General features: G+C 46.9%; 1 long non-coding RNA gene across 2 annotated transcripts in view; it reads left to right on the forward strand.

Moving 5' to 3' along the window:
* The window catches only part of LOC114861969 (uncharacterized), a 74543-nt gene that overhangs the window by 39532 nt on the left and 11536 nt on the right, over positions 1-23475 (forward strand). For both annotated transcript variants that reach the window (XR_008695586.1, XR_008695587.1), the window contains one exon: positions 15834-15938. This is a non-coding gene — a long non-coding RNA (uncharacterized LOC114861969). The remainder of the gene's footprint in view (positions 1-15833; positions 15939-23475) is intronic.

Genomic DNA, 23475 nt, shown 5'->3' on the forward strand with positions numbered 1-23475 from the left:
CAGCGGGCATGTGACAAATGTTAGTGGGGCTGCCATAATGCTGCAAACATCAGCGAACCCCAGCAAGGAGGATTAATGCCTCGTCTGGTTTTTATTGTGCTGTCCTGCCGTCCTTCGCTGGCCGGCCATTCATCCTTGTAAGACGTCCATATCTGCCTCCCGGTGTGGGCTCTCACATGCATGCGTGCGCTTCCCTGTGCGGCTTATGTATACGTAAAAGTGCTTACCAGCTGCCCGTGCCAGATCTTGAAAGTTGATCCCAGAGGGGGTTAAATCACTTGTCCGGCGGCAGGCGTTCCAGGGCCACGTCTGGCTTGTCTTATCAATCTATCGATGTGGCACCTGCGCTGCCGGCTGCGCTGGGAGGCTGATGCAGTAGACGGGCCGGGCCCCACCGAAGAGGAATGCTAATGGGGATGCAGATAGGTTTTCGTTTGCCCACCTCAGCAGACATTGATCCCCCTGCGGACGCTGGAGGTGGTGACAGATGGACTGTCACCTCTGAATGAGAGGAGATTGGGACGTGTCCCCTCACATCTGCCTCAGCGGGGTTCGAGCGCTGCCCGGGTTCCGCTCGGATCCGTACACGACGCGTAATCCGTCCCTGCTTCCTGGCTTTATGCTCCATACTTCTTCCTCGCTCGGGTGCACACGATCAGATGCAGGAAGTCAAAAGCGCAAACATCAAACAATCTAAAAATACGGCGACTTGACCCTGTCGTTTAATTAGGAAATTGAAAGAGGCGGGGTTTGTTTGTGCCTTCATCTGCCACTAGATGAGCAGAGCGGGTGATCGAGAGGTTGTTTAGTTTCTGATGAAGGCGTTTATAATGCAGTCCTTTGTGGGAGCAGCTTTACAGAGTCAGTGTAGCTGAGTGAGACCCAAGAAATATACATATTAATGTTTAAAGTGGTTTTTCTTAACTGTAGGAGGCTTATGGTTCAAGTAAAAAAAAAAGCTATATATTGGCTGACTCCAACTTATCTTTATATCACTGCTTCAGTTTTGGATCAAACATCTTAAATTTGTCATATTTAGTGTGCATTAAATAATCTACAGTAGCAACTTTTCTAAATAACAGTTGTTTCATTCACCTTTTAGAATAATGCCTAATAACGAAGAAGACATATTGGAAGAACATAGTCAACAGCAAAACCATCATATGGTTAAATAACAAAATTGCAGAAGAATTGCGTGAAAACATAAACAAACAATATTCAATAATGACTTAAATTCTTAACTTCCACCCTGCAGCTTAGAATATCCACAGAATGCAAACTTTAACAGCATCACTTATGAGTTACGTGGCTTTATTCGTACCCAATAAAGTCCACCTCCTAGGTAAAAACAAACGGCATCACCCCGAGGCCTCCTCGCATCACCTGTTGATGTATTTTGGCTCTAAACCCAGCGAGCGCTTCCACTCATCTCATCTCCAAATCCCACTTATCAGGGCAGCGGGCGCCTCCGTCGCATTGAGAGGAGCTATGCAAATGACTGGAGGGTGGAAAGGCCAGATCTAATCTTAAGGTTTATTCTAATTAAAAGTGATTTACTTTCCCTGCCATTACCTGGGAGGGAAGTTTAATGTCCTGCTCTCAGAGGAGATGGCATCCTCTAACTCAATTAGGTAGGAGAAGATGCACTTGGGTAAAGTTTACTCTGGATGGATCTGTTTAACATGCAGTGTGGGCGCAGGCGGCGAAACCTCTCGGCTTACGCGGGGAAATGACAAAGAAAAGTCAAGGTTAAACTGCAATCTGCTCTGGCTCGTGCTTGAGCGTGAGACTTTGACAGGTTAATGTGTTCCGCTAACAGATAAATAACCCTGTGATAAAACTCTGTCAGATGTTTCCTGTTTTTTTTTAATTTTTTTGCAAACCTGCATCCATTAACATTATTTTCCAGCTGTTGACCGTTTTTCTTTGTAATTTGAGAGAAGTTGTCAAACCTGCATTTTATGAAATAAAAACAAAAAGGTTAAAAAAAACAACAACAAAAACAGTCAATCCATCTTGACATTAGATGAGACATAAAAAACCCCTGGAAATTAAACTGCTCCTCATCATCAGCGTTCATCTTATTAAGCACTGAACTTAAAATAAATCAGATAAATGTCGAATATGAACTCATGTAACTTCAGAATTGAACTTTGCATTTGTTTTATTGTCAACTTTTCATAATTCTGCATTCTAAAACCATATTTGGTGCTGTTTACCTCAGCGGCCAATTCTATTAAAAGTGTCTTGTTTTGCTGACACTTAACTGCATGACATTTTAGCAACACACTCCTCTGTGCCCATTTTATTTACACCAGTAAAATAATTACATTTTTTTATTAATGTTCTCCACTACACACCTCCGCTGCAGCTGTCCATCTCAGGCACAAACACAGAGATGCATTTTTTCCGTCTGAATAAATATATTAATGGTTAACACATCTGATTCTCACAAGCTATAATACTGTAGATAACCTCCCTCATCCCAGTCAGTAGACGCTGGTTTTGAATAAATACCCCAAAATTCTGTCTTACACAAAACCTTGGGTTTCCTTCATTATAAAACTTTATTTATTATAGAACATAAAATCTGACTGTTTTGCTATGTTAGATTTTTATCCAAAAACTAATTGAAAAAATGATTTAACGCAACACTGACACCGAATGAATGATAAATGAAAATATCCAGATAATAATAACCATAATAACAATTGGGTGCGTGCAGACGTTGTGGGTTTTGTTAATGGCCCTCGTCGTGTGTGTGTGGCTGAGAGCAGATGTTGCGGGAGCTTAGGTCGCGTCGAGGACAGCTGCACCTGCACTGCATTTGTGTCAGTCATAGCCGTCACGCGGACAGATGACATCAGTGCGGTGGATGAGTGGGCATCCTCAGCGTGATGGAGATGAAAGCTGGCGGCTGCTCTGCGTGTGGGTAGGTGGGTAGGTGGATGTGGGTGGCTGCATGCGGCTGTTGTGTCGTAATATAGAATACGTGCTGTTTCCTTTGTAAGAGTTTTGAATACGTGCCTGCACCAAGTGTATAATGCGCTTCGATTAGATGCTCATGTCCTGATTGTGTTTCCATCACGCAGGGTTCAAATGTGCGCTTCCCGTGCCGGCCTATCATTGACATAGTCCCCATTTACACCCCTCCCCTCTCACCGCCACCACTTAGTGGATAAAGGTCAGGCAATCAGGCATCTGGAAGGACAGCTAATTTGTCATCCCTCGACAAACGTGCCCGCGTCCGATCTTGTCCGCGGGGCTTGATACTGCAACAAGCCGTAAAGGTTAAGAGATTCAAAGAGCACTCCTCCTTCCCCTCTCCCCGCTCTCTCCGCTCCGCCCGTCTCCGTCTCAACAAGCAACATGCGACAGAGCAGAAAATTCAATTTTGGATTTGATACTGTGAGGGCTTTGTGGTCTCGTGGACATCACTCTCCGGGAGTCTTTAGGCATGTTGTCCGCCCTGCTCAGTTAAACTCTGCAGATCCCCCCTAGATTGAGACTTCACTGCCTTCAACATGTCATCCCTACTTAATGCATCCTCTCACTGAGCTATAACTGCTTTTTCAATTAGGTTTAAACTAATGTACAGGCCTACTTACTGTAGGTAACTTTTTTAGATCAACAAATATTACTTATTTGAACTTTAGATTCCACTGCAGTTCACCCGGGGCAATCTGTGGATCTGAGCACAGTCCCAGCGATTATACAGGCATTACAAGCCGCTCCCGTCGTCCCTGAACGCATCCTAATAGCCTGTTTAGTGAGGCCATCTACAGTCGCAGGTGTGATTCCCGAGAGTGCAGGTGACGGGGGGGTGGGGGTCGTGAATGAGTGACTGCGATCAGGTCAGTTCAGCTGGCCTGTGTGTGGGAGATAAGGGAGAGTCAGGCTGACGGCTGCATGTCAGATGCGCTTAATGTACACGGTTGCCTCAAATGGCCGTGGCTCAAGAACACACGCGAGCACCCGCAGGGAAGTAAGTTGTGTTGGTTGTTGCTTTACACTCCTTGTATTAAAGTTTTCACAAAGGAACGAAAGTAAATAAGTTTTAAAGTTGGAAGTCATGGTTTGGTCAATTAACTGGACCTCCAATGCCTTTCTCATGTTTTGCTGTTTCTTTTTCTCTCCTCCATCTTGTTCTTCAGCTTCGCCTCCCTCTACTCTCAGCCGTTCCATCATTCTCCTCTCACCCTCCACTTATTCATAGCCCGTGGCCTGTAAGCTGCCTCAGAGCCTTAGAAATGAGAATGCATCTCAGATTCATGCGCGTTTGTGTATGTACAAAATTACATCCTGTACCTGCCTCCTTTCCAGAAGGACTCAGTTAGTGCATCTGCCAACCTCTATAGATAGCTGCGGCACCGCGGGGGGTGTCTCACTTGCATCTAGTGTGACTGCAGGCAAAGGGGGGGGGCGGCGAGTCAGGTGGGCGAGGGAGGTGGACGTCCCGCTGGAAAGGCATCACGCTCATGTGTGAAGCCCAATCAGACGCAATCTGCTTCACTATAATGTAATGCGCCAAATGACAGCGTAGTTTGTATTTATCCCAAATTAAAGCGGCGCTCCATCAAAGGCATCCAGCGGAGACGGGCATGGCTCCCGGAAGCGCCGACGCCATGCGCGTTAGCGTTACGCTGACCTGCCTCTTTTAAAGGCCGCGTCGCCGCACCTCTTACTGGCATCCATTACACTCTGCTGAGTGCTTCCCCTGCCGCTGGGTCACGGCCCGCTCCCATTCGCTCGCCTGTTCACAGTGAACTGCAGCGAGCGGCTTCTCCGCTCCTTGGCAGTACGGATAAGTCCTAGACGAGGGTGCCCAGCGTCTCAGAAAGGGGCCGAGCCGGGTGGAGACGCTGAGAGGGAGCGCTAGCGACTGTGAAACGGTGACTAATTTGGGGTAAAGAAGCGTGGCCTTTGATCTGTGCACTGAATAAAGCCGAGCGCGCTCGCCTCGGTGCCCCTCAGGCCTCATTGTCAGCCTGCCAGAACGTCATCGCTCCTCCATCACTGAATATGAAACTGTGGAATACATCATGCAAATAATAAGGCTGGAAACAAACACAAGCAGCGCTTTCCCCCAAAGGAAGAGGCAGCCGTCTCTAATGAGCAGGGTAAAATTGGAATATTCATACCTCCTTCCCCTCCTCAGAAACGACTGACTGATTCCCTCCTCTGCCCCGCTCGGCTTTCTTCTTCCAGGCTTCTCTCCTCAGTCACGCGTCTGCATGTCCTTCCCTCTCACCTCGGCGGCTGCTCCCACGTCGCCTTTGCTCCGTCTTCCTGGAACGTGGCGATAAATAGTCAGCGAATAGGCAGCTAGTGATGTTGACAAAGCTGTTTGCAGATTACGCCCCTGGATCACAGTCACAAATCTGCCAGAGAGGAGACATTTGTTTATAGGGGAATCAGTAATGACTGCGGGTGGGGGGAAAATAAGAGAATCAGAAGCTTGTTTTATGAACGAATGTTTGAAAAAGCAACCCTGAAATATCTCCAAATTCAAAGTCAAGAGTTGCAGGCGTTCAACCACGTGTTGGAATTAGTTGTCTCATCCCACCTACAGAAGACACGGGGAGGTCTATGAATGATACACGCTTGTGTTGGTTCAAGTTTAAAATCAGATTTTCCATTCAGCATCGGTGTCGCATGGCTGTGAAACGAAGGTGAGGAGCAACTATTTCTTTTCTTATTAAACTCATTAAAAGCGTATGTAAACCAGCTGGAGGTCTGGCTGCGTCCGTGAGGTAATAGAGGAACTGCAGGCCAGGGACGGATGCTGCAGGACCACCTGTTGACAGCGGCCCAGAGTAAGACGCAATCTGCCCTCCGGTAGTGAAGGATTCTCATCTAAATGCATAAGCTTCTGCACATTTTTCATTTTCATTCTTGCCATTTTCCAAAGAAAACATTCTGGTTACATTCACTAATTTGATTGCCTCTGCTACCAGCCTGGTACAGCGGTGCTTGAAAGTCTGTGAACCCTTTCAAAATTTTCTCATTTCTGCATAAATACGGGCTAAAACGTGATGTGAATTTCCACGCGCTGAACGACACCCACGTTAACACGAGAGGAAGTTACGGATGGCGCACATTTGCATTTCTTTTAATTAGTTTTATGACTTTGGTAAAAATGTAATCACCTTTCAATCATATTCCTGCAAATATATCATACAATCATCAATCTATTAACAATCTTACGTCTAACAACTGACATCTACTCACCTAAAGTGTTTTTGATTTGTCCCCTGTGCTCATACAAACTTTTCCCACTTACACCGGCGTTCACTCAAAGTTGTATTGAGAAGCACGGAGGGCTCATCAAGGCAGGTGCTGTTTGCACCTCAAAATGAGGAAGGGCATTTGGGACGAGCGAGCTGTCTGCGATAACGAGGGAAAAGCAAGAAGACAAGAGGGGTGTTAGTGGCAGCCAGTGCAGCCCTGGGGCCGGAGGCCGGGGATTAAGTGGGAGCATTTTAATCAAGTTGTGTGGGAGGAGGAAATAAAATAGATCCAGTCAGATATCAACACTTTGGGGTCACTTCAAGTGGCTCCACAGGTGTGAATATCAAAAACCTATAACAATTGAACCCTTTTTTTAATGGGTCAACATATCACGCACGCCATGTAGCAGGAATTGTTTGATATTAATATCAAGCCAGTGAACGATCAGTCCTAGTGATGGATGTTACAGTAGCAGATGCTGGTTGTTGGTTTTGATGGAATGAGGCAAAGTGCGGATGCTTTCAGATCAAAAAGCTGAATTCAAACAAACTAAAATCTCTGTTTAGTGTTTTTTTCTAAAGCACTGTTTGCTGCCTGTTACACTGATTTTGTGTAAACAGCAATTGGCAGTAATTAAGTGAATAATTGGCTGCACCAATTGCTGACCTTTAGACACCTTGTCTTTGGAAAAGTTCCCTTACCTGATGAAATGAATTATTAATTCTGTCATTTATCTTCTATTAGGGAACAATAACAGCTAATCATCGCAACTTGCTATGATACAGTATGGGCACAGGGCTTGTTCCGTTATATTTAGAGATTATGGTTGGGTCGCCCTGACCAGAGTATTTCAGTAATAAAATAGGTGTATTCCTATGATACAGAGAACTGTAACAGCAGCGCCTCATCACAGTTGAGGAGTTGTAGGGTTTGTGCCCAGCTCTAGTCTCTGGGTTGGTTTGGCAAACTAATATATTTAATACCGTCCATGGGGGAGAACGGTGTTGTTGACATTGCTGTGGATGAATATGGAGATGATAAAATTATCTCTCTAGGGCTCTTGATTGTGCATTTGAATTGCAAAAGGTAATTTTAATAACTATTCCAGTGGAAAATCGAACGACTTTGATCTATTAAAGATTCAAGCTGGGTTGAGTGATTCATCCACACTCTCTCTGCATCTCGCTTTCTCTCTAAAGCAGAAAGAAAGTCAGTGAATGTCACTTTATGAGCGTGTATGTGGTAGATGCTGGACTCACCTGCTCTACGTCTCCATAGTGACCGCTGCACCCGATCTCTGTTTCATCTGCTTTCCGTATTTGCTAATGAAATATTATGTTGTTTGATGAGCGCCAGCGCCTATTAGAGCTGCTGTAATTAATTAGTGAAAGCATTTTATTTGCCTCTTCAGCAATGCTGCGCTTCCGCCGTGATGACACCTCCCGTCTGTCTCTGCCAGAACAGACTGCGCTGTTACACCTAAAACTTTTAATATGTTTGATTGTGGGATGTTGTTGCCAGGCAGCAAATTTGGCTGGAGATGAAGAAACGAAAAGCACAGAGCATTTTTCTTAACTTTGATCAATATTTGCCTTCCTTCCTTCTTCTGTATTCTTGCCTGGAGGTTGCTTCTGATTAGATGTGTTTTGCAAAACGCGTAACATCGCCTCATCCTTGATTCGTCAATATGCGCTGCGTCTCCACTAATAATGCACTTTCTCTTTATCAGAAGTCACTGATATGTAAAATATGTAAAGCAGCTCGTCTGCTGTTTGCCGAGTGTCTCTGCGGAGCATGTCTTCATCCCACGTCATGCGCTGACAGTGTGCTAAAAGGCAGCGATTAAGCCAGTTTGCAGACACGTTCAAGCAAAAAGCATCCACATAAATTTCTGGAAGCCACGCAGGAGGCGCATAAAACAAACTTGCATTGTAGGTCTTTTCATTGCACAGGCAGCTCTTACCATCTCCGCAGTTTGACAAAGCAGAAAACTAGCTTAATTTCAGTAGGCGGACATTATCAGCAGCTTATGTCACCTCTCTCCAAGCTCAACCGGTGTCACGGCTATAGGTTTCAAATCCCACGCATCGCGTGAGCCGCAGCCAGGTGGCAGACTTCTATCCTGCAGCGGCGGATGGGCCACGAGGTCAGGACAAGGCGGACCAAACCAGCCACGCGCTCACATCCACTTAATTAACGCTGAAATGCGTTTCTCCAAATGCTCTGCACTTTAAAGAGAAAGAACCCAACTGGCTCCTGCCGACATTTCAGCAGCTGTGTTGATGGACAAACTCGCCTCAAAACGAAAATTAATTAGGCTGAAGCTCAAATTGTAGACATGTTATTGCAAAGCCAGTTTATTTGTTAGATATCATCTAGTTTGAAAGTAGTGATATTAAAGTAAACGTGCAGTGATTTCTTCTCAATAGACAGTTGTGTTACACGTTGTGTTAGTATTTTTGTTGCAGCTGGTAAACGTGCAGCAGCACCGCTAATATCCCATTACTCCATCAGCATTGATCCGGGTCTGGCTGATGTACTGTACCTGCTAAAGAGTTCATGGTAGGGAATCATTTCTCGTCCTTGGGTGCGAAGACGATCCATTTACACTGATTTAGAAAAGGACCAGCGGTAGATACTCACCACGGTCCTATTGGCAGCTGGCGAGATGGTCATTAAAACCTAAGGGCGCCCCTGGGAGTGACGGCGGGCGAGTGTTTCTGCCCGTGAGCGCGCGTGCGCCGCGGGTGAAAGGGCCGAGCCCCCGCAATGAGGTTACGCTTATGAAATGCAGGGGTCAACAGCGAAGATCAGCCGGGGTCAAACTTGTAATGGGAGCCATTTTTCATAAGGCGCATGTCTCGCCGCAGCCTCCGCGGTGGAGGCGGGAGGGAAGCGGTGAACTGCGGGAAATGGCATTTCAATGTGGGCAACCTCTCGCCCCGCGGCCTCCCCTCCTGACAGTGACGGCAGGTCCTCCTCATCTCTCCCGGGCCGGCTCGTACATCACTCACGGCCCTCCACCCCCAGGAGACGGCGACCTGAGAGGACGAGCGCGGGGCTGACGCGCGGGTGAACCGCTCTTCAATCCAGCAGCTACTCGACAATCAGCAACACATCTGTCGGCGGACTTAAAAGCGATTTGGAGCCGCCTGACACACATACAGTACCCCCCCCCCCCCACCCCACCCCTCAGCTCGTGATGGGGATGGGTTCCAGATGACGGCCTTTATGGTGAGTCAGTCCAGTGTGCAGACCCAGCTAGCTGAAATAAAAAGCAGACTGCGGTGATGTTTCACTCACTGCAGAGTCAGACAGTCCAGCCACTTGGTGGCACTAGCAGCCAAAATCAATGAGAGAGAACCAGAGGAAGCATCCGTGGACCTATAGATAGAGCTGCTTGAGCATTCGCTCTACGTAACGTGGGACGAGCCATGAATATTCGTAACAGCGGGTATAGGAGTATAAAATAAATCAGGTCTTGTAAAAATCCTACAGAGATGAATACCGGCTCAGTTTGGGCGCCGCTGTGAGAGCAGTGAGTCCTGCCAGAGGCACCGTGGGAAACCTGACGGAGGACAGAGGGAAGCGCTCACTGTACACGCGCATCCTCCGCCTCGGATACAGGCCCTTGTTTGCCAGGGCTCCTGTCGGTCGCCAGAGGGGCCCATTGGACGGACAGAGGTGGAGTGGACTCTGTGATTCAGCTCGTGCTTGAGCCTAAACGCCATTGGCCGGTTAAGTTACTCACTCACTGCTAGGAGGACTGAGCCATGCTGGGATCTGATTGGCCAGACTCACACCATGTGTTGTGCCCTCGCCTGTCATTCAACAACACAGTCGAAGCTTTTCTGATGCACGGGTCACGGGGTGATGGAGCTCATCCCAGCTGTCAGCGGATTTGATATTGTAATTATTCATGTTTCAGTTCAGATTTGGCGCCGTCTACGTGAAGCCCGACAGAAATCTATCTTTTGAATAACGCCAGATTTGGGACTGATGCAAGAAGGTCGTCCGAATATTGAGTTGTAGATTTGTCATCTCTACGTTTTCACTCCTTTATTAATGACTTTGTCCTCCATTGTGTTACCCGCAGCTCTCCTAAAACTCTTTGCGGGTGATTAGTCTAAAGCGGCTCCTCTTTATAAATATTAATTTTCCTAACTTCCTTTGCCAAAGCCCGAGGCCCTCGGCACAGGTGTTTAGTGAATAACGCAGAGGACGACTCGTCCAAACAGGAAGTCGCAGTAATGACTGCCGTCCCCAGCGTACGCGGGCTAATAATCAGCTCTCGTTTGTCATAAAAGCAGGTAAACATGCGAGCGCGCTCGGATGCGCGGCCCATTTTTAAACGACAAGACGCCCGGGTTGGGCTCCGCTGCTTGTTAGCGCTCACAGAGGCAGCGGCGGGAACCAAAAGGTCGCAGCCAATTCAGGTTGAAGTACGTACAAGGTCACGTGAGTGTGGTCAACCATCGGGGCTCTGCATGAATTATTCATAGCGTACAGTATATGCGTGACAGTGGGGTTTACCACCCTCCTTCTGCTGCTCGCGTGTTAAGGCCAGGGAGAAATCAATGCCAAATGCAGTGCATTGTGATTTAATAACAGAGGGAGTCGCACGTTATTGCCGGGCTCTCGCTGACCGGTTATGGAACGTACAGAGCGAAAGGCCCGAGGCGGAGTTCCTCTGTTCCGCCCGCCGTCCCGGCGAAGAAACTCCCAGATAAGACAAATGGTTGAAATGACCTTTGGAAAGATCACCGTCTCTCAGTTCAGCCGGGAGAAGGCAGGCAGGAGGGACGAGGCGAGGAAAAGGGAGCTATTTCTACATAGCGAGGGATAAAAGTGGATTCCCAAACTGTGAGCGTGTGCCCTATTCGTCTTCCCCCCCTCTTGATGCTTTCTGCTCCATTTACACCAGCGGAGTTTATTTGTCTCTGTCGAGGACTCGACTGAGGCAGCGGAGCCGAGTGGAGGAGGAGTTAAAGCCGTCTCATTCACTCATTAACTCATTGCTTCATTTGATTTTCTTTCACTGCGTGGCTTGTATGTTACTCTCTCCTCAAAACATATCCTAATGTCTCACCCATCCAGCCAATCAGAGACGGTTGATTTTTTCTGCCTGACTTTTATTCATTTTGAATCATTTTTACCTGTTGTAACTGGTTGCTATTACCTCTTTGAATTAAACTGTTTTTTCGTGGTCCTCGTGAGAATGCGTGCGTTGACAACATCTCGCTTCTGTACCCAGTCTCTCAAAAACCATTTATTGATAGTTTAGATTTTCAAAGGCATTTTTTTTGTGTCATGAATAGTTTAAAAGGAAAAAAATATATATGTCTTTTTAAGTAACATTGAATAAAAACAAAGTGTTGGTGGCTGTTTTTACTGGATGGGTTTTTACTGTATGCGTTTGAAAATCACTTTGACAAACACAATTTATTGTCTATTGTTTAATCCCAGGTGTATTTGTGTATTTGTAATCCTAAACAAAAACACACTTTTGCACAATTGTCATCCAGTTTTGACAGTTTAAGTTTGAAAAAAAGCAAATAAGATGTCCTATTTTCAGTTTCTCCACTTTACGGCCTCTTCATTAAAGTCATGATGTCTGGTCCAAGGAAACCTGTACCTCTAGGTTCCCTAGCTTCATTCATTTGTCATTCATCATCTGAAATCATCATCATCACTGATTAGGTAAAAACGTTTATCTTAAATTGAACAAACTCCTTTTACTTTCTTTTACTTTCCTAACAAGACCTGGAAGTTCTGGATTTACTTCCACTCCCTGAATTGTAGAATATTTTACTGTTCAACAATTTTGACAGTTTTAGGAATAGTACCAGTTTTAACAAGCAGCAGCAACTGCTGCCCCACATCCTACCTGAACTTTTTTTTGTGTATAACAGCATAAAATCCCGAAAAAACAGCCACGTCTAACAAAACGATGGCTGTTTTCCAGGTAATTAAAAGATGACATAAACTAACATCACATCAAGTGTTTGAATAAAAGTATGATTTGGTTTCAACACTCAAACTGTCAGCTGTTAAAGACGGCGGGGGGCCGTGGAAGTGATTGTACTGCCGCACTCACTGCTCGCTAAGTTCATTAGCTAAATGCTTATTTGTGTTTAATGCGATGCCACAACAGGGTGTTTCCTGGCTCGCAGAATTAGAATGGAAAACAACTTGTGCCTTCGCGTGATGCAGCCCATTATATTTTGCCGGTGTGCGAGTGGGAGATGAATGCGAGGAGGAGACGTTCAGACAACAGCATCACTCGTGCCCCAATTAGCAATGCGGGGCTTCGAATGGGTCTTTAACCTTAGCAGAGCTTAATCATGTAATTAGCAGGAAAGGGGGGGGGGGGGGGGTGGACGCTGGAAGTTCTCCCTCCAAAACACGGCCTGGAGTCTGTGATTTGAGAGACGACAGAACTGTGAGGCCGTTGCCTCATTCTTACATCCTATTGTTAGTCAGCGGGTGAGCACTCACAGCTGATCACCTACTGCACTGCTGCTGTCTGAGGAGCGGATGCAGCGGTGGACCTGGTCCAGGCAGAGAGATGTCCGCGCCACCCGCGGCCTTAATTGTTCATCAGATGATTGACTTCACAACAACACGCAGGAGACTGGACGGGGCGTTTGGATTCGGACAGTGCCCTCCGCATCCTCGGTGTGTATTCGCTAAACAAGCTGAGGCCTATTTAGCAGTAATCAGCAGAAGCACTGTGGAAGATAAAAATCAGCCGTTGGCATTATTTTCCTCTCAGCCGCCGAGAGTGACAGGCCTATTATGCAGGGCATGGGATTTATGAGATGATCATCCGTGATGGCCTGGATGTCTGTTGCTCTCTGCAGTGTTTTTCTATGGTAATGACGCTTCCGTCTTAAACCACAAAATCACCATCCGCCGAGAAGTGATTGTTGACGGCTCCATTAGGAGGTAACCCACCCTCCGCCGCTCATTCGTTGGGTTTATTTATGTGGCCTTCTTCGCCGGAGCTATGCATCAGGTTTGAACCTGTCACTTGGACGGGGATGTGGGTGATTGGAAACGACCTTGATACCACCCGCTCACACGGGGGGATGCAGCGGCGCTGTGGGATTGTACGGGGGAAATCAAAAGCTGTGGGCCGGAACAGTGCACATTGACTGCTGGTCATTATGGGCTGCCCCTGTAACCAGGCCGGCACGTCCCGCATCCATCACCGACGTGAGGCCATCTCATCTGTTTAGCCAAAACCACGACGGCCATATGTAATGCTATTTAGACCCCCGATCAGCATGCGTGCGCTACACCTTCTGGATTGATTTTTTTTTCAAGAGTGAACACTCACAGCACTCATGTGTTTCTGTCCTAATAGTGAAGAAAGACCATCTGTGATTGAGGTTTAACATTAGCAGCCAAGGGAGCTCATGAAGTCAGAGCTAGATTAACCTGCAGGCAGAGCCCGGGGCAAAAATCACCCCCAGCTGATCCCTAATTTCCCGTAGATCCACAAGCACCTCTATTGCACATGTTCATGCTTCTCTAAATTTGCCCAAAATGTACAAAGCTTAAAATGAAATAAAATGGAAGATGAACCTATTTACTTATTCCTAATCACCTTTCTGTGATTTATTTAAGAAGTGATTTCAGCAGTTCAATTGTTATAATAAATAAATCAGTATATTGCGGTTAAGTAACACACTAGTTATTGAAGTTGTTGCAGCACATACAGTAGCTCTCTCTACCGCCTCGGCTTCACTGTTTGTTATGTGAAATGCAAAAAATGTTGAAACTCAGTGGCTCATATCATATTTTGACTCCGAGTCAACCTGTTAACATTTTAACATCACTCTAGTGTCCTTGCAAAATCAAAAAAGCGCTTTTTCGCCCGCCGTGCACATTTATCTATTTCAAACTCGCTTTGCTGCAGCCTCCAACAACAGATAGAATATGAAATCTGACCTCTGCGCCGTGGATCTTTTGACACCTGTTTTTCACTGTGGGAATCGTGGCGATAATTGCTTTTGAGGGCTCCCTGATCCATTTACACTGCACACTGCTTTCCAAAGCCGGAAACATGATTACTTTTTGACACATGTCCTGTTTTCATCTTCTTTTATGTCTGAGTAGTCTTTGTGATGATGTTTATTTGGGGTAGATGTTTCGTTGGAGCTTGGACCCCGTGGGAGCATGGGATTGATTTTTAAACACCGCAAGCTTCTTTCCCTTCTTTGTGCAAAACGTCTCCTACTAAGTTGTCTCATAAAGAGCAGATGGCGTCACGAGGGTTGAGGTGATTGTTTCTTGAATGTGCGTCAAGGACGCGCCGATGCAGATGTGACAGATCTCCCTCTTTAATACCTGCTGCTTTATCCTGCCACGGCACAAGGGCGACGGGCTCCTCAGGCTGTGAGTCATTCTTTCCAGTTGACTCTAATCACCAGCTAATTAATAGTTGATGTACCAGCCTGCAAAAAAGCGAGACTGTTATTAACCTGCTGTTTGCTTTAGGTTCAGTGGTGGCGTCGTCTGGAGAAAGGGAGCGTTGGAGTGTTTACTGTTACACTTAATTAACGATTCATATAGGGCTGTTTATTCTGCATACAACATTACTGCTTACGTGATGTCAAAACTAACAGTGGACAAACCAGCGGCGTCACCGACAGGCTGGACTCGACTGGTACCTACAGTATCATTAGCAGTGGGCCAGTGACAGGTACCAGCAGTACGTCACGTGTCCAACTGGTTTTATGGATTTCCTTCTGGACCATGACAGTTTTAAAGCTACTGATGCTATAGGCTGCTATAACGGACTCGATCAAACGTAGCTGCGTTCGTCCTGGAGCCGCCGTAACACTTATCCTGCCAGGCCACTGAACGTCGGCTATTACTGACATTTTCCACCCACTCGGTAATACAGCAGCTCAGGTACAGCAGTTAGTCGCTTTTTTGCCAAAGTCAACAAATTTTAGCAGCACTTGCGACCTTCAGTGGATGATGCTTTGATTGCAGACAGGTCTGTCAGAAGAGAGAAAGTGCTTTATACCGTATTTTAGCTCAATTCCAGAATCATAATGCTCATTTTGATATCCAGGGCCAGAATGTGAGTGTTTGCTATTATTTTTATGGGGCTTTAACTTATCATGTTCAAGAGCTTTACAGATGTTTCTAAAAGTTGTTGTTAATCTTAAATCTGATGTGTAGCTTAAATATTTAGCCATAATAACAGATGAATCGGTTTTAGCGGTTTGACAAGCACATTTACAGCTTTTCATCAAGAGATTCTGGGCTCCTGCTTTTTTTCCCCCCTCTGCCTTCATCTGTTCACTTAGATTATTAAATGAGATTTCATAGGAAGACATATCTGCAGCTAAAGTGCCAAAAAAGCGGGCGAAATGAAACCATCTCCACGACGACGCATGTTTTACAGCTCAGTGAGATGCTGCTGAATTAGGCGCGATGCAAACACGGCAAATTGAATCAATTTGCGTCTCCTAAATGGATGTGATGCGCCGAGCCTGAACGCTCGAACGCATCTGAAAGAATTTCTGACTTTAATGATGTTGTTTTTGTTTGTGCATTTCCTTTCCCCCTCCTGCTTGATGAAGGTTCCAGAAGATCAAGCGTGAAGCGGAAGAGAGATAGCGGATAACAAGGCGGCGTCGCACGCCAACCGCCGGGGATGAAGTGTCGGGGACGCGGTGGAGCGCGCGGTGAGAACCCAGAGGTTGAGCCATAAGTGGCAGGAAGCGCGGACGCACACATGATGTGTGTGTGTGGCGTTTTTCACTTTGATCTCGCATCTCTCCGTGCCCATTTCCAGCCTCTTGACACGTGCTTTGCCCCGTTTGCGCGGTGCTTTCCCATCTCTTGGCGGCAGCGGAGCGTCCTGCCTTAATCACCTCGCATCTGCTTGCGCTTCTGCTTTTACGAGATGTATCACAGCTAATGTTCGGCACTTGTGACTGACAAGCATGCAGGACGTGTGGCGAGAGGCGATGAGCGATGGAACGTGCAGACGGGGCCCGGCGCTGCGGACGTTTCACTGGGTCGGGCCCCGTCGTCGCTCGTGACATATTGATCCCAAGTAGCCTTGGTTTTGTGCAGATGCTCTGCAACGCCTAATGATCAACATGGAACACAAAGGTTCCAGCGGCGCGGGACGCGCTGACAGGCCGTGATTAAATCAGCCGCGGTGGCAGCGTTGTTGATGACAATGATGATAACGCTGAGGGCACTTATCAGAGGCGCGGCGCGGCCACCGCGCGCCCTCAGAAGGAGATGATGCAGATGAGAGGGAATTAATTTGGTTAAAAAACGAAACATTCATCATCAAACGGAGCGGTCACCCAACGCACAGATCTGCCGCGCTCAAGGAGAGTTGTCTCCAAGTGTTACATTTTTGCCTGTCAGTCAGAAGAGGCCTGCGCTGGCTGTTATACATCTGAATTAGGCACTTGGTGGCACTCTGTCACGTACAGCCAGTCGTACGGCGTTAAATACATAAATCGCCTTTAAATGAACACACACACCACTTGTCTTGCCTGGTTTGCAGGGTAATTCATCTTCCAACTCCATGATTCTGTTATGCAGTCAAATTGACAAGTAATCCATTGCTGGTGTCCTTGTTGTCAACATTAAGGTCATTTCTGATTGTTGCATTGACTGAGCAGACTTGCAGCTTTGCAAAGGTGATGGAAAATACGCCCGACGAATGTATGAATATACTGTATGGGTAATGTTTTATGACAGTCGGCTCGGGCAGGAAACTTGAGCGGCTGCGGCGCAGAGTGTACGTTGTCACGGTTCTTAAACGGAACACTGACTATTAACGCTTTATTAGGTTAGTGTTGTTCTAAAATACATAAATGTCACATACGATTCCCAAAACTAATATGAATTAGTTTAAAAGCTGCCGCTGCTACTGGCGCTGCAGTGCATTTTGGGTAACGTGTTGAATGGCTGTCATGGTTTCAGAGCAGCATTTAGAGCAAAGCGTATGATAACTAAGACGCCTTTTGTTAATTTTACGACGCATCAAACGTGTGTGCGGTCACGTTCAGCCTGAACGTCCTCCGTGCGCGAGCCTCCTATCGCTTTAGGGGGGAAATACCTGTCGGGGCCGCAACACAAGTGTAGCACACGTGAGTGAACAAGTCTGCTCAGGCTTTGAATGGATTACAGCTCATTATCCCCAATTACATTTCAGATTAAAGCAGGAAGTAGAGACAAAACCTGACACAGTGGTTTGTTGCAGCTACTTTGTTGAGGTGCTATCAAAAGATATCTATTTTCTAATTAATACACCTTTTTCAGGAGGCTGTTGATATTTTAAGGTCAAGTAACTCAGAACCCACTTATTGTGCTACTGTAAATACACTCACAGTGGTTATTATCATAATTACAGCTTGGCTTTTTCATAGAGGTGGTTTGCTTTTCTCCTGGATTCATGTTTCTTTTACCTCTGAGTTCGTTCACACATTCATTCATTGCGGGGTTCATTTCAATGGGTGTCACTTTAAGCTCCACAGTTGTGCAGTTTCATGTCGGCTTCCGTTTTGCTCGGCTGTCAAAGGCCTCGGCTCGTGTGAAGTGAACGCTGACCAGTTTAGAGACCCAGCAGTTTCCCACCAGCAGCACCGTACAGGTGTGGTCCATTCTGCAAGAAGGCCCAGTTCCAGTCAAGGTGTATCTGAGCAGCACATTCAGCACGTTCTGCTTGTAGTTAAAGCTCCAGTACCAATAAATGACCCAGAACGTGCAAAACATTAATTATCTTTTTTATAATTTTTGAGGGATTTTCTCTTTTAATAAACACTTTAATATTAAAAACCAGCTAATGCCACGTTCTGTATCTGCACTCTGAGAATTAAAAGGAAGCGACAGTTAGCTTAGCTTATCCCTGATTGACAGAGATGCATCCATGATACACCCAAGCAAACTTTTACACAAAGCCCCTCAGGGTGTTTCTTCTTTTTTGTGTTTCTGCTCCATAGAAGGTAAAAACAAAGCATCCGAAAACATAAAACATCAAAGGCATATTGTCACTGCAAATTATGCGTCTTTTCATACAGGGAAGCTTTGCTCCATCTCTTGTTGCGTAACTCCATACTTATCGAAAATATCTATAATTTTATATAGGCAAAGACAACAGCACGGATGGAGTCCATAAATATTATTAAGTTAATAAATATTTTCATTCTTTAGTGAGAGGCATGAGAGGAATGAGGCTCTCCCTCATCTTAGTTCATGTAGCAGTAGCAGGGCTGCCAATCTTTTATTCAAAAGACAGACAGGCAAAATCATTAAGCAAATGTTTATTATTCACCCTTTAAAGGAAAAAGAAAAAAGAAAAACATCTGCTCCGCCATTATCATCCATCTGTTTCCGCCATCACTCCTTGCTCTCCTCCGCCGACGTCTCCCCTCGACCCGCAGCTTGCAGTAAGTGTCGTCTGCCCCGCCAATGAGCCGTGTAGTAAAACTGCCGGTCTTTATATTTATCCGGGGCTAATCCCGAAGCCGCTACAAAGGAGGAGGACCGGGGGATGGAGTGGGAGGGCACTCTGAAGGATGTCATCTGGAAACCCCCCGCCTTTGATATAATGTTGATACCTTCCCACGGTTCAGTTTGCTGTAAAGAAGTAAAGCCAATGTTCCTCCATGCCATGTTAGATTACACTTGAAAAGGCCCTGAAGGCATTTTTTAAAATCATTTTCGTTCTTATAGCGTTGCCTGGCTTTACCCGGCTCGTTGGGGTCTGGCTGTCTGTTTCCCTGGCTGACAAACTGACGGCTGTGGTTCGAGCCAAGGATCCCAAGGGAGCAGGAGAGATTTCTTCTAAAATACGATGTGCTGCTGAGCCGCCGAGTCGCTCTTATGTCCTGCTGCGCGGCTTCAGACGCGGCAGCGAGAGCAGCTGTAGATCCGGCGCATTGTAAAACATCCGTGGGAAATGTTCGGCGGGTCTGCATACATTTACATTGCTGCCTCGCTGTAACGCCACAGTGGGAATAATGAGTGGAAATTTGCACAGTAACAATATGCATTACTTAACATTTGGCTGATTAATCCCACGGGCTCTGCGTGTGGGTGCGTGGCGAAGTTTGTAGCGCTGTAAAAGTGGGAAAGTGCTTATATTTGCACTTGTCTCATTAGAATGAAGACACAGTCCGGCGGAACAATTTATCGATGGGAACAATTGATTTGGACCGGAGACTGAAATTCGACTTCCCTCCGATGATCTTGCTACTCGGACCTCGCTTCCTCAACGCTAATATTTACCTCCCCAATAAAAGTCATTGTTGTGTGGCCCGCTCTAAATCAGAGGCTCGCTTCTGTCAGACGCTTATATAAAGCGCCTCTCACTGTGATGGAGAGCTTTTATTGGCCAGACAGGAAAAGGCCCGACTCAGGTCCTGCTGTGTGAATCCAACTTCCCCTGACATAATGCGGTGAACACAGATTAAGATTACGCACTAATAATGGTTTTAAACTGTATATTGATGCGTACATTACGGAGGGTGATTAATTAGCAGCAGATTGATTGGGCTCCATTCTGACCACTCCTCCTGTAGCCTCATGCCTCACTAGAACTTTAGAGAGATTTCTGGGCTGCCTTTCCTGCTCTTCAAATGCATTGTAGTGCATGAGAGGATGCACCTGATCATCCAGTGAAGCACATGTACTACGTGACACGGGCAGAAAATGTTCCTTTTGAAGTCTTAGAACGAAGATGAGCTGCACGTCTTAAGGAAAGCATGCATGTGAGAGAATGACTCACATCTGCATACCTAAAAATGTTCAGCAGGAGAGGCAGTACACGGCATCGCTGCACATCTGGACGCCACAGACGTGACCGAGGTCACGAGTGTCGAGTGCAGGAGTTCTCCGGCGCCTGGGAGCACGGCGTAATCCTTCACAGGCCGCGCTAATGCGGAGCGGCGCGGCGGCGAGCGCCAGGGAGCGGCGCCGCTAGCCAGCAGTGAGGAGTAGCTGCTGCCAAATGCACCGAGGGCTAGACGGAGACGAGCCCCTGCCATCTGGGCAGCTCCAGGCGAGGCTGAAAACAACTCCCGCTCCATCACTGGCTCCGCCGCTCGCATTCACACCTTTTAATCTTCGTCTCCTTTTTTTTTTTTTTTTTTGGTCTCTTTTGGCCTCTTAGTCCATTAAATCATCGTGTGCTGACCTCCCGTGTCTTTCTCAAGCTTTCTTCTCCTCCTCTCGCTCCTCTCTCCCGTCTACCCCCCCCCCCCTCAAAGATTTATCGCTCTTAATTATCTTAACTATCCCGCTTCATACTCTGCTTGTATCTAGCATATTTAATCTGAGATTCAGCAGGACTATTAGTTACACTCAACATGCAGAGGCTAATTGATTTTAGGAAGCACGCTTTTCTTGTTAGCGCTGATGGGTTGAACTAACTGCTGCTATCAGAGGCCGGAGAGCAGGAAAACACTGGACGGGAGTGGAACGAAAGGCTTGAGCTGCTGAAGGGGAGTCTTTGGTAAACTTGCACATGCTCTGATGCTCAAATCAGTTTGCCTCAAACTTTATGGAGATGCAGCCGCGGTGCATGGAGCTATTTTAATGGCTCGCAGTCAGACGAGCGGGGACTTCTGCCTCCGCCTGATTTACATGGGGTATCTGTGGTTAGGATAAATATTTTTGGTTGGTGGGGAAACGGAACAGCGAAACAGATGTCTGTTTAAATGTCATGTTTGTCGCAGAGGCTGTGCTGACATTTCAGTCCCAGACTTTCACCTCTCGGATTTGTTCGCTGTGAGTCATTACCAGAATCAGGTTGAGTCAGAGCTGCTGTTGTGAATAAATATGATCTAATTGATAGCTGACCTCTCATATTAATGAGCACATGCGACCCGGCCCAGCGCGCGCCAGTGAGCCTTAACTATGCTTGTGTGTGTGTGTGTGTGTGTGTGTGTGTGTGTGTGTGTGTGTGTGTGTGTGTGTGTGTGTGTGTGTGCGTGTTCGTGTGTGTGTGTGTGTGTGTGTGTGTGTGTGTGTGTCTCCTGCTGCATATGCAGTTAGGGCAGCTTGTGGCCACAGATATTGATAATGGCATTGGGGACACTCAGCTTCTTGTCCTATTAATCACACCAGGCTGAGCAGTGACCTTTCTCCGAGCCCACTGCTTCGGGCCGAGCCAGATCCCCCTGCCTCCGCTGCCCCCCCCCCCTCCCAACACGCCCTCCCCTCCCCCGGGAGCGGCAGGCTGACATCACTCACCCCGTGTCCGCTAATGTCAGCCCCGAGCCTGGCCGCGGCGGCTCGCTGGCCCCGCCTGGCGCCCCGGACACTGCCCTGGATGACAGAGACATTGATCACCCGGGAAGCGCGGGGTTGTGTGGGGCTGGCCGGGTGGAGGGCATGGGTGGAGGGAGCGAGTCAGCTGCGCGGTTGTGTGTTGATACAACACCAATTGAGACTGGTAGGTCTAATTAGACTCCACATCTGGGCCTAATGAGCAAATCAAGACCAGTCATTGATCAAGGATCAACTGGCCCTGAGCTGTTTTCTGATTGGCTAAGAGCTGCACATTAAGAACTGCTGGGTTAAATTTGCGAAATACAACTAATCATTTATAGTGACTTCAGCTCCAAACACTGACCAAAAGGCTTTTGGAACTATCACAGTACAAAACATGCAGAGCACAGTCCTGTGTGTCCAGTGTGGTCAATATATTCTTTTGTGTGCCTGCTTGTCGGCAGCTGGGCCAGGCAGCAGGAAGCCGAGGCCTATGGGATTCGGCAGCATCCGGAAACATCCCGTCTGGCTGATGCAGCACCTGTTGTTAGGATGGAGGAGGCATATGCGCGAACACGAGTCGCAGTAACGAGGGACAGGAAGTTGGCGGCGAGGATGTAATACGTGGGCGCACTAGGTGTTCGTGACCCTTTTGCATTTTGTGTTATTTCTTGGAACCTGCTGTGCTCTCTGCTACTTCTTCATTCATAAATGCGACGTGGAGGAAAGAGAAATGGACCTCTGGGTGAAATAATAATTCATTTGGACTTCTGTTCTGTCCCTGTTTGATGCGCTAATGTCGGCAGAATTGTCTAGAGGAAAGAGTGCGACATTAAAAGAGTAGAAGAAGACATCAAAGTGCTGTCAATGAAGAGGATGTCTTTTGACCAATGATTTGGTCTCCAGAGAAGAAGTAATTTCTGTCTCATAATAATGACTAGAAGCGTTTCACCCTGATGACTTTGTTTCGCTAATAAATGTTAGTTGAGGGGAGTTTATGGCCAACCTCAGCAAACGCGTAGTTGTAGACAAAGCCCATCATCAGAGACGGGGTTGGTATTAACTGATATTTGCCTTTGTTACCAAAACAAATACCTAATATTACAAATGCGGCCCATTACTTGTATAATGTAATAGAATAAATATTAGGTGGGATTTGTTGCTCTTGTCTTCTGCTGTGTTATTATTTTTAGCAGTTTTGCAGCCATGTAGGTCATTTTCTTTTAAAGCCTTTATAACACAGAGTTTTGATTTTGTGCATTTGTTTGCAACCTTTTGTTCTGAGGCAAACACCCTGTGTGTGTGTGTGTGTGTGTGTGTGTGTGTGTGTGTGTGTGTGTGTGTGTGTGTGTGTGTGTGTGTGTGTGTGTGTGTGTGTGTGTGTGTGTGCAGGATCATGTCTCTGTGCTTGTGTGGTCTGTTGTCTATTTTGAGTGTTTAGAGAACAGATTTCTTTGACGTTGACGGCACCAAAGCAATACAGATTTGGCAATTAACCTTGATGTCACTGTAATTACCAAGTCACTTTAGTAAAATGAATTAATTTCCCAAAAGGACTCAGGAACGAAATTACCTCCTCTCTTCCTGAAGAGAGCCAATATGGCGTCTGATAATTAGGGGAGAAAAAGTGAGCCGCTGCCATATTCCTGTCTCTCATTGTGTGTATTCTGTGTAATCTGCCACGGGGGGAAAGCCACTGATCTGCCTGCTGCTCCCATCACTTCCTGTGGGTTCACGCTGCTCGCGCCACTCACTCGTTCATTCTTCACTCTCCTCCTCCTCCTCCTCGCTTCGTCTCCGCCAGCGTTCTCGCCCCGCGTGGGCCCAGGCTTTCCGTCGCGTCGCTTGTGTTCGAGTTGAGTGACACAACAAGCGGTAATGACTCTCGCGCTTCATCTAGTGGGGCGATGCCTTGTTCGCTCTGGGGAGACGAGGAGCTCCCTTCCCATGGTGCACTTCTCCCGGGCTAAGTCTTCAGTCTCT

This window comes from Betta splendens, chromosome 9 (assembly GCF_900634795.4).
Source record: "Betta splendens chromosome 9, fBetSpl5.4, whole genome shotgun sequence".
In the NCBI taxonomy this organism is placed as follows: domain Eukaryota; kingdom Metazoa; phylum Chordata; class Actinopteri; order Anabantiformes; family Osphronemidae; genus Betta; species Betta splendens.